Source organism: Sciurus carolinensis, chromosome 14, assembly GCF_902686445.1.
Source record: "Sciurus carolinensis chromosome 14, mSciCar1.2, whole genome shotgun sequence".
Taxonomy (NCBI): Eukaryota; Metazoa; Chordata; class Mammalia; order Rodentia; family Sciuridae; genus Sciurus; species Sciurus carolinensis.
The window spans coordinates 79,282,658-79,299,908 of record NC_062226.1 but is presented as its reverse complement, the minus strand read 5'-3'; positions in this window follow the sequence as shown (position 1 = coordinate 79,299,908).

The following is a 17,251-nucleotide window of genomic DNA, read 5'->3' as shown; positions in this document are numbered from 1 at the left end:
CAACATGGCAAAACTTCTCTCAAGTAAAGGATAATGTTGACAAAATAGTGCTATATCTTGCTTGATAAAATTAAAATAGAAAAAAGTTGTAAATACATATTGATGCATAATGTTAATTATAAAAAGACAATGACATAGCATTATAAATTGCATACTATTACTTACATTTTTTAAAACACACAAATGTATCAAATGAAGATTCTTATGCCATAAAAGTACAATATTATGACTTGAACACACAAATTCATATGAGCTGCTTTTGTGAAGAGTTTGGCAGGACTTGTCAAAGAACATAGAAAAATGAAATGTTTTAAAAATATTTAAATGCATTTTTAATGAACTAATTTTAAATGAATATTACAATGAAAGTATTCATTTTAAGTAGTAGATAGGTACACACACATTATTTTTATTTTGTAATTTGGGGTATTAAATTTTAAGTAAAGGAAATACAATGTGTATATATATATATGTATGTAATATAGACATTATATATATATATGCAAACATGAATCATTTTAAATGTCATCATGACAGAAGAGATAGCAATTGATTTCCTAGCATTAATTTTTAAATATAAGTGAATATCTATCTAAAAAGTACTATTCAAGAGTTGTACAGCCTGTAGTTGAAACGGCATTGAACTGATTGTTAAGTGACGTGTTTTCCTTTTCTGCCATTAACCTGTGTGACTGACTATAGTCATCAAACCTCTTGTTGTAGAAAACAGAAAATAATTCAACCTTAAAAGAAAAGGAATCTACTTCAAAGTTGCAAGGGACTCATGGAACCCCAGGGGGAGGCGTCCAGCTGAGCAAAGAGCCAGGAGGGGCTTAAAGCACTTCCAGAGCATGCTGCAGCTCTCACCCCTTCTCTCTTCCTCCTGTCCTCCCTCCTCCTTCTCCCGTGCTTTTGTGCTGTTTTTAATGTGTCCAGTCAGGCTTCCTTTCCTTCTTCATCCACATGGACTAAATCCATCACTTTTGTCTTACATGTAAGTCTAGTCTTAAAAAAAAAAAAATAGAGAGAATTCCTTGATCTCAACATCAAACTCCCAAGGAAAGAAATTCATTTAGATTAATCCAGATCATGTACTTATGGATGGCCCAATATACCATTGTAAGAAGTTTGAGATCCTACTGTATAAATGTTCGGCCCACCACTGTAAAATGGAAGGAAGATTAGGGCAGAGTGATTGTCAAAATGGAGAATCTAAGTTACAGTAATCTACACCAACCTAATACAAGTTATTTTCTATTTCTGAGCCTCAGCTTTCTTATCTAAAAAACAAATGACTAGAAATCAGTATTGCTTAAATTAAAAAAAAAAAAAACATTGATTGCATTCTTAGTTTTGTGTTACTATAAAATAATAGCCAAGGCTGGAAAAAGTTATAAATAAAGAGGTTCATTTAACTCACAGTATTTGAGGCGGAAAAGTTCAAGAGCACATGGTCCCATCTCTTTGGCCTTTGATAAGGGCCTTCTGACTATGTCATAACACAAAGATGCCATTACATAGCGGGAATATATGTGAGAAAGAAGTCACATGGTGAGAGAGGAAGCAAGAGATCAGGGAGGGACCAGGTTTGCTCTGTTATAAAACCACTCTTTTGGAAACTAATCTATTCCTGGGATACCCAACCTCCTCAGAGAGACCAGCATCAATACCTTCATGAGTGCAGTCCTGACCCCATTACCTCCCACTGGGCCCCACCAATTAAAGACCCCACCACAAACTGTTACAGAGGAGACCATACTTTCAACATATGAACCTTTGGGGGAACAATCATATCCAAACCATAGTATATACCATCACCATCCCTAATCGATACAACACTAATTCCAAAATACAATATTTTCAGAAATGCTGCATCCTCTAATCTTCCTTGGTGGGCCATGGGGCTTTCTAAATGCTCTGACAAGACATGCAAGAAACTAACTTAGTGATTTTGTATAAATGAATATATCAAACTCACCTGACCATGGAAAATTTTTTGAATGAGCACTGGAAAAAATTTTAGGGATCACTGCAGTTTTCTGTTTGTATGAGCCTTAACATTTCAGATCACAAGCACTATACTTCTTCTGTAGGAAGTATAATTTCTAACAATGCAATAATGGAACTATAAATCATTATGTTAATAATTACTCTCTGACATGTGCTTGACACTTCCGAAAAACAAAATTGCCCAAATAATTGCACTTCTGAATCTGTGGGAACTTAGGATAAACTTATTGATATGAAAGCTACCTGTATCTTGCTGTTTTTCTGATAGCATTGGTCTTTTGCTGTTGGAAAGATTATAAAGAATCTAGGGATGAATTTCCATCCATTGTCCCAACAAAGGTTTCAGAAAGGAATTGGGGTTGATGCAGAATTTAAACTTTGGAGCACTTAATGATGTTAAGTGCAGATCCCACAGTTTAAATAGCATTGTTCTTTTAGTTCTTCCATTTGCTGTCAGATTTATATTTAACCTGCATAGAGTATCCACATCTTTCATGGGATGAATCAAGGCGGACTTCAGCTTTGTTTTGCACGAGTGGCCAACCAATACATTAGGCTTTTTATTCCTAGGTGGAGTCTCCAGTCGTTATCTTTATTACACTGATTTATTGAAAACGTGCAAGTTCATTTCCAAGTTTCAAATTGTATTTTATTAGTAGGAAAGTGATTTGAAGCCTGAGATAATTATAGACTCCTAGAACTACAAAGTACATTCAGAGGTCACTAGGTTTCTTTCAAAGCCAACATACACCTTGACTAGGCAAGTATATTTCTAGCTGCTTTTCCTTAAAGGAAATGATTACATATTTTCCTAGTGTAGTTTAAACTTATGTTTAAAAATTCTGGCCAATAAACATGGCCCACTTCATGTTGGGAAAAATTAATAGAAATTCTACAATCTGATTCATGATTCCTCACTCTCCCCTCATTTTTCCTTTCTACCAGTCTTCTAACGACTTAAATGTCCATAGAATTAATTCAACTCTTATTCAGAATTTTCTGTCTTGAGTGAAACTCACTCATTTAAAATTTAACTTGTTTTCATTTACATATCACTCAAGCTATCTTTTCTTACAACTATCTCCAATTTTTAAACAATGCTATCATTTTCTGAGTCACCCAAGGTTAAATTTTGAAATTTCATTGAATTCCTTTCTTTCACTTCATCAACAACCGAAATCAGTAATGATCTTAGGATCTCTAACCCCAATGTGTCTTCTGGACACCATTCTTTTCCATCTCTTTTAATGCTTCCCTTACTACAGTCCTGGTTCCTTTGCTATTCACTCCTACAAAGCTTCCATCACAGACAGAATTCAGCTGCATGTACCACAAAACATTAGCTACATTTGCAGCATCTTGAAGTGAAATAAATTAGGGACTCTTTTTTCTTTCACATCACAATAGGGTTGGTAGAAGGCAGTGTGGCAAGTGTAGCTGTTCCATGGTTTCACAAGGAACTCAGGATACTGTTGGCTTCTCATATGTATGTCCTTAGGGTCTTAGGTGGCTTTATCACCTAAGTCTGCTCACTGCTTTTAAAGAGCACTTTGGGAAGACTCATTCCATGTCTTCAGTTTGTACGACATCATTCAAAACTAGATACTGGCACCCCTTTCTTCAAAAGAGGAAGACAAATAGGGTTATATTTTTGATTGTTAACTTTCTGTTTCTTTTTAAGCTGCAGTATCACCATCCCCAAGAAAACCAGTGTCCTGTAGGAAAGAGGGAAGAGATGTCCTGGACAGGGGTCAGCAAACTCTGCTACATAGTCTTCAGATTTCCCAGGGCAACATGAAGCCAACCACCAGACTGATCTTCTCAAACAACTTGACCATGTCAAACCTTGTCAACACCATCCAATACTTTCTCAAATGACATTGTGAATAAAGCCCAAGTTTACCCTACCAATTAAAAGGAATAACAATTTCAGGCCCCAAACTATTTTCCATCATACTACTCTGAAACATATAAATTCAAATTAAACTGAGTCATCATTACCATGACTAATTTTGGAACACGGCTGCAATACCAGCTCCATCCTTTCAGTGCATCTAGTGTGCTTCCTTTGCGGCCATCCTCATTTCTTGAAATCCTCTCCGTTTTCAAGGTTCCACTCAAATGTTTCCTCTTCTGAGTTCCTGATCACCGTTAATGAACCTCTAACATGAATTTGATTTCACTCATCACCTTATTAAATGCTTTATGTACACTATCTCAATTAAAGTCAACAAAATTCCCTGGAAGTTAAGTTTTATTGTCATCATTTCACAGAGCAGACATCTGAGACTTAGTTCAAGAAATTTTCTCTCAAGTAAGTTCACGTGGCTAGTAAGTAACAGCTGGTAGTGACATTTAGTGCCAAGCAGAGGCCGATTCCCTCTGCTAAAGCACCACGCATGTAGTCTAAAATTCTCTATAATTCTTTTTCTTCCAAGAAGCATGCTGTATTGATCTTTTTAGATCTGATACCTAGAATAATATCACCAAACACTATTATCACATCTACAAAAATTCATATGAATTTCTTAATAACAGTTAATAGTCTATACTGAATTTTCACTTTCTCAAAATTACTGATTTAAACAATGTGGGGTTCAAACAAATACTGCATTTTGCTTTTCATTTGGTTGTTATATATCTTAAGTATCTTTTCATCTAGAAAATTCCTTTCCTTCCCTCCCCTTCATTTTTCTCAGCATTAACTTACTGAAGATAACAGGCCAATTGTCCATTAGAATAATATCCTACATTCTACATACATCTAACTACTTCCCTTTTTAAATGGTGTGTCCTAGAAATTAGAAATTAGATTTAAATTCCTGATTCAATTCAGGCTACACATCTATGGCAAGAATGCATGATGGTAAGGAGGAACATCAGCAAGATGGCGGAATATCAGGCCCCAGGCTTCACTAACCCCCACAGAAAGTCCAGAGAGCAACTACCCACAAGACAGGCAAAACTACCTTTGCGAAGACCCATAATGAGCATAAAAGACCCATATGAACCATAGAACCAAATAAAAACTCCATTAGGAGTGTAAGACAAGGTCTCACTTTATTTATATCATCCATCCTCCTCTCTCAAGTTGGGATAATAGCACACTAAAAGGACCCCACAGCCCATGGTTTCTACCATGAGAAAAGAGGACCAGAGCTGGACGTTCAGCTTCCCACCACTCACAGATACTTCCCCAGAAGCCCACTCCTCTCTTGCCTCATGAGGTACAATGGAAGTAATGGCAAAGTTAGCCCACCTGGGATCACAGAGAAACAAAGAAAGGAATCAGAGCTCATAGCAACCAGCACAGAGATCTCTGTGTTACTGTCGGCGGTTGCACCCAATCAGAAGTAACAACCAAAGAAATAGCTTAGCCAGAAAGCTAAAGCTGGTCACTCACGAAAGTAAGATAAAAGCTTCAATCTGGCTGTAATACACAGATGACCAACCTTTATGCTTAGTCTCAGAGCCAAACCCAAGGCCTCATCTTGGAAGGTAGATACCCACCTACACACATATTGACAGTGCACAGAAATTAGATCTACCCAAACCAAAGGACCAATGACTCAGCTCAGCCTCAGAGCCCATCCCAAGGCAGGTCAGGTAAGGGGATGCATGCTACAATGTAGTTGTGTAGAGTAAAACAAGGATAGCCCCATCTGAGAGTCAAAACAGTGGGACAACAAAGACCAAACCAAGAGCCCACTCTAAGGCTTACTCAGGCAACTCTGCATGTCTACATAGCATAGGCTCTGGGCCCAATTCTAGCTTGTAGCCCAGCCCAACTCCAGAGCTCAAATCCAATTGCTGCTTTTCCAAGAAATATATGCTGTGACACCACCTGATCTGGGTGACTTCATTGCACAACCAGCATCTTACACTGACTGTGAAATCTAGACAAATCAGTAGAACCACCAGACTTCAGAAAAAGTGCAGCAGCCCATTTAACTAGAGAAGCCAACAGCAAACTCTGCCTGCCCAAGTTGCTGCTAATTGACCCATCCAAAATCACAGTCTAGACTAGGTAGTGAAAGTCTATTCCTGCAAAATAATACTATTAAAGGTCAAAAGAGGTGATAGTCTTTTCAAATATAGACATCGATGCAAGGTCACAGTATTATGAAGAAACAGAGAATAATGACACCATCAAAAAAAAATAAGATTCCAATAATTGCCTCCAAAGAAATAGAGATCTATGAGATAAAATAATTCAAAGAAATTTGGTGAACTACAAGAATCTACTGGTAGAAAATTAAATAGTGTTTGGAAAACAACACATGAGCAAAATGAGAATACAGAGATAGAAACAAAGAAAAGAAAATCGGGAGATGAAGAATACAATAACTGCAGTAGAAAATTCTATTGAAAGTTTCAAGAGCTGACTTGATCAAACAGAAAACAGAATCAGTGCACCTCAAATTATCCAACCACAGGAGCAAGAAGAACAAAGAATAAAGAAAGTATGTAGGAATTATATGACATAAGAGAAGTAACTTTCACAAAAGAAGAGCTCCATATGAACGTGGGGGAAGAAGCACAAGAAAGCATATTAGAAGAAATAATAAGTGCTGCTGAAGATGTTGAGAAAAGGGAACTCGTTCATAGTATTGACAAAAATGTAACCAAAATTAGTTCAGCCATATGAAAAAAATAGTATGGAGGTTTCTAAAAACACAAGATATAGAAATACTATATGATCCAGTAATCCTACTTCCAGGTAAAGACCCTGAGGATTTGAAATCATTATTTTGAAGAAACCGCTACATTCCCATGTCATTGTGGATTGATTCACAATAGCCAATTTATGAAAACAACCTAAGTGTCCATCAACTAAAGAATGGATAAGAAAATGTGGTGTGTGTGTGTGTGTGTGTGTGTGTGTGTGTGTGTATTATACACATACATTTGCAACAACAAGGATGAACCTGGAGGACCTTATGCTAAGTGAAATAGGATAATCAGCAAAGGACAAATACCATATGATCTCCCTTATATGAAAAAAATCCAAACAATTAAGATTAAATGTTATCTACTCAAGATTGGGAGATGGGAGGAATAGGGAGATGTTGACGTAACAGTACAAAGTTTTAGTTAGACAGGAGGAACATAAGATTTTTGAAATCTATGGCATAACCTGATGACCATGGTTAATAATAATGTATATTTCAAAATTGCTAAGAGAATAAAATGCCATTTTAGGTGATGAATATGTTTACTAGCTTGATTTAATCATTCTACATTGTGTATCATATCACTTTGTACCTCATAAGCATATAAAATTATAATTTATCAATACACATAAAATTTTTTAAAAGAATTCATAAGGGTAGTCTTCCTTATAAATTGGGCCCAAGGAGTCACAGATTTTTCACTGCAAAGTAACATGTGGGATAGAATTTTGGTATGTTACCTCATTTCAAGAGTATATGGAGATAATCATAGTAGGAAAAAAGTGGAAATGAATGCAAATGCTTTAATTCAATTAGGGAAGTTCTTTCACTTTTTCGCTCTGCGAATGGAATTTTCGAAAAGTTATGTGTGTTTTTCTGGCGTCACAGTATACCATAGATCTCAATCTAATCTGTTTTCCTCGCTAACAAGTTGCCTCAAAGAAAAGGAAAAGAAAAAAAATAAAAAGAAAAGAAAACAAAATTCCCATCAAGTATTATCTTCCCATGTGATCATTTATGACAGCTTGAGAATGAAATTGAGCCTAAACCGCCAACAGCTATATTTTCATAAGCGAAAGCCCCATACTGATTGCCAGTGGTAAAACAGTACAATAAGAAAAAGGAAAACAATGTGAACTGCTCACATAACACCAAGCAGCTTTTTCAGCATGCTTTGTTTAGTCTCCCTTTCAGTGTTGTGGAAACAACACTTCTGTTCTGGTCAAGAGGGTTCCTTTATTTCAGAACAATGCAATTTTTTTCCATAGTGACTTGTGTGTAAATAGTAGGCCACAATCTTTTAAAGATATACCACCAACGCTCCAGATGCAGTATTAATAACATCCAAGCAAGAAAGAACCATACTGCGAACCACACAAGAAAGTCTGCCTTGTGATAATAGGCTCCAAGCACACAAAGCCTAGGAGTCTGTGATCACTGTGTATTAAGGATGCTAATGTGGATACTGTGACCCACCATATAATTCAAAATGTTTTGTTACATACTAATTAATAGAGATATCAATACTTCTAACAAATTATAGTACCTAACATTGAACCTAAGGCTACTACATGCTGGTCTATACACTAATATATATGCAGTACCTCATTTAATACTCAAAAGAAGCAAACTATACTGTAATTATTATTACATGCTCTTTTATTGATAAAGGAACTAGGATTTATAGCGTTTAAGTAGAGTCATGACTCTGAAGACTGTCCTCGTAAAACTTTTCACATTTTCTCCCATAAGTGGAATCATGGGAGGGAGAGAAAAATATGAAAACAGCTTTGGATTCTCCTAAGAACAAAAAAGATAATCAGCCATCCTGCCTCCTTCTCAGATTTACTTATTTGACCTTATGATTACTAGGTCATGACTCCCATAGCCAGAGATGAAAGACAAGCAAAGTGCACACTGCTAAGGTGGTAGAGTGGGGACATTTCCCATCAGGTTCCAAACCAGGATAGCCCAATGTGAGCATATTCTCTGGACAGAATCGTCATGGATGCTTATGCACCAGGTGAGGTCCATTCCCCTGGCCCCTAACAGAGTTCAGCACCTAAATTTAGATACCACAGGAGGAAGGAAAGGTTGAGGATAGGAATAGACAATATGGCACCAGAGCAAAGAGGTGATTTCTGTTTCCAATAATATGATGATGGAAATAACCAAACAATTTTAGATTATGTAAAAACATATAAGTTATAGGTAAAAGGTAACTCATATATTCTTAAATACAAACCTGCATTTAGGTAAATATTTGGTATATATACACATTTCTAACGACATGGATGAACCCAGAGGACCTTGTGCTAAGTGAACTAGGACAAGCACAGAAGAACAAATGCCATATGATCTCCCTGATGTGAAAAATATAAAACAGTTGAACCCAAAAACGGAGAGTGAAATGGTGGGTATTCAGGGCTGGGAGATGGGAGGAACAAGGAGATGTTGAATGCACACGCATGCAGGGAAAGGGAGAGAGAGGGCCAAGAAGAGGGAGAGAGAGAGGGCCGGGAGAGAAAAGTCTCCAGCAGGAACAGAGCAATGATGATCAGAGTATAAATCTGTGAGTGATTTGGATGGGAGATGAGATTAGATACCAGTTTCAGTAACCAGAGAGCTTGGATATTAGAAGCCACATAAAAATAGGAAGTGAGATCCTGGGTTACTGATTAGGTACTTGTAATTAAGACTTCTACCTATAGCCAGAAGCTCAAGACATTCAGGAAACAAGACCTACCAATGAACACAAAAAGACAACAATAAAATTCATCTAGGACTAAACTCTAAATGGGAAAATTCGTGTTCCCTGAGAATCATTTATGTGAGTCTCAGGTGTAAGTTTATATTCCTTGTGAATTTATGCTTCTTATTCAAAGTTGTTCTAGCCCCAATTAAGACTTAGGACACTAAAGAAAATCCAGACAAAATAAAAATCATATTTTTCTATAGGAAAAATTTTAAAAGTGAGCATAAAGAAGACTATATGGACTAAATTCAAGGGAGAAATGAGCCTTTCATAGGTTAAGAGAAAGCTCTGACAACTTCTATACCTGGAGAATGGGGTCTGGGTATGAAAAGTGGAACAGCTTGGCAGCCAGAGGAAGAGAGATTTTCAGGGCTGAAAAGAAGTAGGCAGAGCCTTAGACTGGCAGAGTGGATTAGAATCTAGAGAAGTCCCACATGCAAATCACGAAGCCTGACAATTAATCCTTACACACTGTTCATGATTTATCTTGCATTTTACTGAGAAAGCAATATGAGAAGAGGGACTAAAACTAAATGATATTTCCAACATCCACTTATTCCACAGGGCCTTGATGGAGTTAATCCAAGGTTAAGACAAAAATGCCTGAGACTTTGGCTCAACTACTCCAACCCAAATATTTACAAGGCCAAAAATATACCACAAATGGGAGTTGGGCTAATCATAGGTGAATTCATATAGTCAAAACTACAGGCCAGTCATAGCAAAACTCAAATCTGGGAGGACCATGTAAAATCAACCTTCATTCTAACTTCAAGCAAAAAGGAAGAACTTGGGCTGGGGTTGTGGCTCAGTGGTGGAGCACTTGCCTAGTATATGTGAGGCACTGGGTTCAATTCTCAGCACTGCATATGAATAAAAATAAAGATCCTTCAACAACTAAATATATATAAATTTTTTTTTTTAAAAAAACGGAAGAACTGGCATTCTCTGGAAAATTAATAAAATTAACCAAAAATCATACTTCTTCCTCCATTGCTATTTTGAAAAGTCTAGAATACTATTGTAAAATTCAGGAAGAATCAAGAAAATGAAAATGTTTTCTGTAATTTAAAAAAAAAATTCATATAGTCAACAGAAGTAATTCCATAGATGACCACATTATTGAAGTTAAAAGTGAAGGGCTTTAAAATAACTATTATATAAATATGTTAAAGAATTCACCATAAAAAATATGTTTAATGCCTGTTTGTAGAAAAATTCAAACTCTCGGTAGGAACAAACTAGAATTTCAGAACTGAAAAACACAATATCTGAATAAAAAAAATTTAATTTAAAATTTATTGGATGGGCTTAGCAGCAGATAGTATACTACAAGAAGAGGTGTTGGTGATATTGAAAACAAGTTGTTATAAATGAAACTGAACCACAGATAAAGGCCAATGAAATGAACAGAGCATCCATGAACCTTGGGACAACACCAGGGCTCCAGCATGCATTCCACTGGGGTTCCAGAGAAGGAGGAGGAAAAAGTAGAGTAAAAACATTGTTCTGAAGAAATAATGGTGCAAATTTTTCAAAAATTGGTGAGAGATACTCACCCTGCACAAAACTCAACTCACAATGGATCAAGGACCTTGGAATCAGACCAGAGACCCTGCATCTTATAGAAGAAAAAGTAAGTCCAGATCTTCAACTTGTTGGCTTAGGATCAGACTTCCTTAACAGGACTCCCATAGCACAAGAAATAAAAGCAAGAATCAATAACTGGGATAGATTCAAACTAAAAAGCTTTCTCTCAGAAAAGGAAACTATGAGCAGTGCGAAGAGAGAGCCTACAGAGTGGGAGAATATCTTTGCCAACCATACTTCAGATAGAGCGCTAATTTCCAGAATCTATAAAGAACTCAAAAAACTCTACACCAAGAATACAAATAACCCAATCAACAAATGGGCTAAGGATATGAACAGACACTTCACAGAGGATGTACAAGCAATCAACAAACATATGAAAAATGTTTACCATCTTTAGTAATAAGAGAAATGCAAATCAAACTACCCTAAGATTCCATCTCACCCCAATTAGTATGGCGATTATCAAGAATACAAGCAACAACAGGTGTTGGCGAGGATGTGGGGAAAAAGGTACACTCATACATTGCTGATGGGGTTGCAAATTAGTGCAGCCACTCTGGAAAGCAGCGTGGAGATTCCTCAGAAAGCGTGGAATGGACCCACCATTTGACCCAGCTATCCCACTCCTCGGCCTATACCCAAAGGACTTAAAATCAGCATACTACATAGATAAAGCCACATCAATGTTCATAGCTGCTCAATTCACAATAGCCAGACTGTGGAACCAACCTAGATGTCCTTCAATTGATGAATGGATAAAGAAACTGTGGCATATATATACAATGGAATATTACTCAGCTATACAGAATAATAAAATTATGGCATTTGCAGGCAAATGGATGAAACTGGAGAATATCATGCTAAGTGAGATAAGCCAATCTCAAAAATCCAAAAGATGAATGAACTCACTGATAAGCAGATGATGACACATAATGGGGGGTAGGAGGGGGGCAAGAATGGAGGAAGGAGGGACTGTATAGAGGGAAAAGAGGGGTGGGAGGGGTGGGGGGAAGGAAAAAAATAACAGAATGAATCAAACCTCATTACCCTATGTGAATGTATGATTATGCAAATGGTATACTGTCACTCCATGTACAAACAGAAACAACATGTATCCCATTTGTTTACAATAAAAATAAATTTAAAAATTTAAAAAATTTAAAAAATAATAAAAAAAAAATTGGTGCGAGATAAAACCCACAGATCCATGTTCCTTAGGTCTTTAAGGGTATTTCCCAAATTGTATTGTAAGATATCACCAGCGAGGGCGTTTTGCTCAATAGCTCATAACATTAGTAGTGGTCCTCCATGCCCTCCCACCATAACGTGTTACACCTAATAAGAGGCCCAAAGAAATGAACCACTCAATATGAGACTGGAACCTCCAAAATCATGACCACAAAATATACTTTTTCTCATTTTAAATTAATTATTTCAGGTTTTTCCTTATAGTAATAGACAACATAAAAAGATTAAAAAACTAAGAGAATAAGGAAGTTTGATAAGCATATATTGGTCAAAGGATAACATAATTACAGTTAGATATGAGAAATATATTCAAGAGAACTATTAGTTAATAAGGATATATTAGTTCCATCTATCCATTCATCTATACATTCTAAAATCTCCAGTGAATACCTAGAAGTGAATCCTGTACATGCTATTTTTTTCATATATACACACACCTATGATAAAATATTTAAAATTAGGCATAGTAAAAAAAAAATTAGGCATAGTAAAAAATTAATAATTAATAAAAATGAAGCAATCATAGAAAGTTATTTAAAATTTATGAATTGTTTATTCTAGAATTTTCAATTGAATATTTTGGGACTGTGGTTGGCCATAGAAAACTGTAAACTTAGAAAGTGAAAAAGGGTAAGTACTGCATATTATATTCTTGAAAAATGCTTAGAGATGGCATATTAAGTGTTCCCACCACAAAAATGACAACTATGTAAGTAACATAGTTGTTACTTAGCTGGATTTAATCATTCCACAATGAATATGTATTTCAAACCATTGTGTTGTACATAATAAATAGGTATGACTTTAAACATCAATTTTAAAAATAATTTTTAAAAAATACTTTGTGCCAGTGGAACATTGGTAGTAATTATAATAGAGATTACCTGAATAAATTGGATGTTGAACTCCACTTTATTTTGCATTATCAAATATGAACATATAAATTAACAATTTTATATCAAAAAAGGATCCTGTATAACGCCATATCATACAATAAAATTTTATTTTAATTATTTTTTATTTTTAAAGACTGCATTTTGATTCATTGTACACAAATGGGGTACATCTTTTCATTTCTATGGTTGTTCACAATGTACATTCGCATCATTCATGAAATCATACATGTACATAGGGTAATGATGTCTGTCTCATTCCACCATATTTCATACCCCCTCCTCCCTCTCAATTCTCTCTATGTAATCTAAAGTTCCTCTAGTCTTCTCTCACCCCCCCCCCACTCACCTACCCCCATTATATATTATCATCCATTTATCAGGGAAAATATTTGACCTTTGGTTTTTTGAGATTGGCTTATCTCACTTAGCATGATATTCTCCAATTCCATTCATTTATCTGCAAATGCCATAATATTATTCTTCTTTATGACTGAATAATAGTCCATTGTGTATATATACCACAGTTTCTTTATCCATTCATCAATTGAAGGACATCTAGGTTGGTTCCACGGTCTAGCTATTGTGAATTGAGCTGCTATAGACATTGATGTGACTGCATCACTGTAGTATGTTGATTTTAAGTCTTTTGGGTATAAACCGAGGAGTGGGATAACTGGGTCCTAAGGTGGGTCCATTCCAAGTTTTCTGAGGAATCTCCATGCTGACTGCTTTCCAAAGTAGCTGCACCAATTTGCAACTCCACCAGCAATGTGTGCCTTTTTCCCCACATCCACGCCAACATCTATATTGTTTGTGTTCTTGATAATAGCCATAGTCATTCTAATTGGAGTTAAATGAAATCTAAGAGTTGTTTTAATTTGCATTTCTCTAATTACTAGAGATGTTGAACACTTTTTCATATATTTATTAATCACCTGTATATCTTCTTCTGTAAGGTGTCAGTCCAGTTCCTAGGCCCATTTATTGATTGGGTTCTTTGTATTTTCAGTGTAAAGTTTTGTGAATTCTTTATAAATTTTGTAGATAAGTACTCTATCTGAATTGTGTGTGGATTTTCTCCCACTCTGTAGGCTCTCTCTTCACATTATTTATTGTATCCTTTGCTGATAAAAAGCTTTTTAGTTTGAAACCACCCCATTTATTCATTCTTGTTTTGATTTCTTCTGCTTTGGGAGTCTGGGAATCAATCTAACAAAAGAGGTGAAAGACCTCTACAATGAAAACTACAGAACACTAAAGAAAGAAATTAAAGAAAACCTTAGAAGATGGAAAGATCTCCCATGTTCTTGTATAGGAAGAATTAATATTGTTAAAATGGGCCATTTTACCAAAGGCACTATACAGATACAATGACATTCCTCATAGAAATAGAGAAAGTAATCATGGGATTCATTTGCAAGAATAAGAGACCCAGAATAGCCAAAGCAATCCTTAGCAGGAAGAGTGAAGCAGGAGATATCACAAAACCAGATCTTTAACTAAACTACAGAGCAATAGTAGCAAAAATGGCATGGTACTGGCACCAAAATGTGAAGAATAGAAGACACAGAGACAAACCCATATAAATATAGTTACCTCATACTAGACAAAGGAGTCAAAAACATAAAATGGAGAAAAGATAGCCTGTTCAATAAATGGTGCTAGGAAAACTGGAAATTCACATGCAGTAAAATGAAATTAAACCTCTATCTCTCATCCTGCACAAAACTCAACTCAAAATGAATCAAGGACTTAGGAATTCGACCTCTGACCCTGCACTATATGGAAGACAAAGTAGGCCTGAATCTTCATTATGTTGGCTTAGGACCAGACTTCCTTAACAAGACTCCCAAAAAAATTATTTTAAAACTAAAAAAGGGAACTCTGCTTTGCACACATCATGACATTTAATTATGAAAACACTATGAAATATTATGTTTCCAGTTTATGCAGAGAGGGTCATGAAGACTAAGTTGAATGATATGTCTAAGTTACACAGATATTATATACGTCAAAGCCTGTTTTCACATTCAGATGTGGTTGACATCAAATTTCATTCTTTTTTAAATAGTAAACTACATTTTCACCTACCAAAAACATTGACTCTGGAGAACCCCTTAGTGTGACTCAGTCTTATGTGACTGACTCACTCTATGCAGAGACTTAACTAACAAACCCCACAAGTCCATGTTTAGGATTATGTTAACAACAACAACAAAAAAAAACTCTATAGAACTACAAGTTCAGTCATGACTAATAGTCATTAACAGCCTATTCGCTGATGAATTGCAAAATTATCAACCTGGTTTCTCCCTGCATGACAGTAATTAAAGAAAAAGCCACTTAGCATAGCAATGGCCATCTTAACTGGCCACAATTAACACCCCTTCATTTGGTCAAACATTTTTCTGAGTGTGTCTGTGAAGAATGATTTGGATGAGATTAACATCTGAATCCAACACTCAGAAATCAAATTGCCCTCCCCAATGCAAGAATCATGCACCCCATCACTTGAAGGCCTAAACAAAACACCCTTCACTTTCCACCAGTACTCTTGAGCTAGGACATCAGTTTTTCCTGATTTTGGACTAGAACCCAGTCATGGTTCTGAGGAAAATTAGCTATTTCTATCTCAAGAATGCCAGCATTCAGACCAGAACCTCATCATTGACTCTCGGGGATCTTAGGCCTTCAGATTCAGATTGGAATTACACCATCAGAGCTCCTGGATGCCAAACTTGCCAACTGCAGAGCTTGAGCCTGCACAGTCCCCATAATTGTGTGAACCAATTCTTTGTAACAATAATCATAATTGTAATCATATGTGTGTGTAACAGTGATAACAGCTACACTACTTTGTCTTTTGCCACCCTATTCTATATTAGCTCTACTTTGAAAACTGCTCCTTTTATAGTTAGTTTTTGTTTTTCTCCTTCACCCAGCATTGTGACCGCTAAAGAACCACCTTTAAGTGACTGAGATACTAACTGATAGAATCAGCTGTGGAAAGAAAAACGAATGAGGAAAAACACTGGTCCCAAGACTTCCTAATGAGTATTCTTCAGTTTTTTCAGAACTTGGAATTTCTGATGTTCTTCAGATAACATCAAAGTATGGACCAAGGAGTTGTTAATTCCATTTTTTAAAAATAGTGGAATAATGTTTAACTTTCAGGAAATCATGTGTTGTCTAAAGAATTACAAGAACTGGCCTAGAAAATGAAGGTCAGTTGATGATGCAAGAATGTACCAGTGAAGCAAAAAGGAAAACCACCCTGAGTTATGGAGACGGTTATCAAGTTCATCAGGTAGCCTTCCTATCTATCACCCCACTACTTTCTGTTCCTCCCCATGTGTTGAAATTCCTTGAAATGGTCCTTAAGATGTCAGTGCACTTTCTGATTAGCTAGTTCATGTTGATAAATTTTTTTCCATCCCAGCAACTCTTGTCTCTCAAGTATTGGCTTTTGAGCTGTGTAAGCAGAACTGAACCTTGGTCAGTAACATATGTGTATGTGTACACACACATGCACACACGTATACACATACACATGTACCCTATTTGTCAGTTTCTCTGGAGAACCCTGACTAATACAAGTACTATTGCTATCGGGTAAAGCTGATGAGTGAATACAGTTATATGTCTGAAATAAATAAAGAAGAGCTGAGGAAAAGAAATAGATGTCATCATTTCACACAGCAGTAAAGTCTATATGCAAAAATAACCCTTGAAAAGTGGTAAAACTACCTAATGTTACCCAGTTCATGAAAAATCTTGCTTTAAAAATAATACTTATAGAGGATAAGAAGGTGCATGTTTGAGACTCAGAAGCATATTTCAGTTCTATAGAAGTCTATTAAATGTTGTTTCACTCAGGCCTCTTTAGAAAGGAACATGTGCATTTGAGAGCTGGATAAACTTAGAAGGTTAGATCAGGAGAGACTTTCCCATCCATATTTAAAATAAAGTGATAAGACACGCTTTCCAGGAACAGAGGGTTGGTGAACATCCAACTCATCAACCTCCCAGCAGCAGGGGCTGCTGCCCAGTTCTAGAGGGGAACTATGCAAATGAGG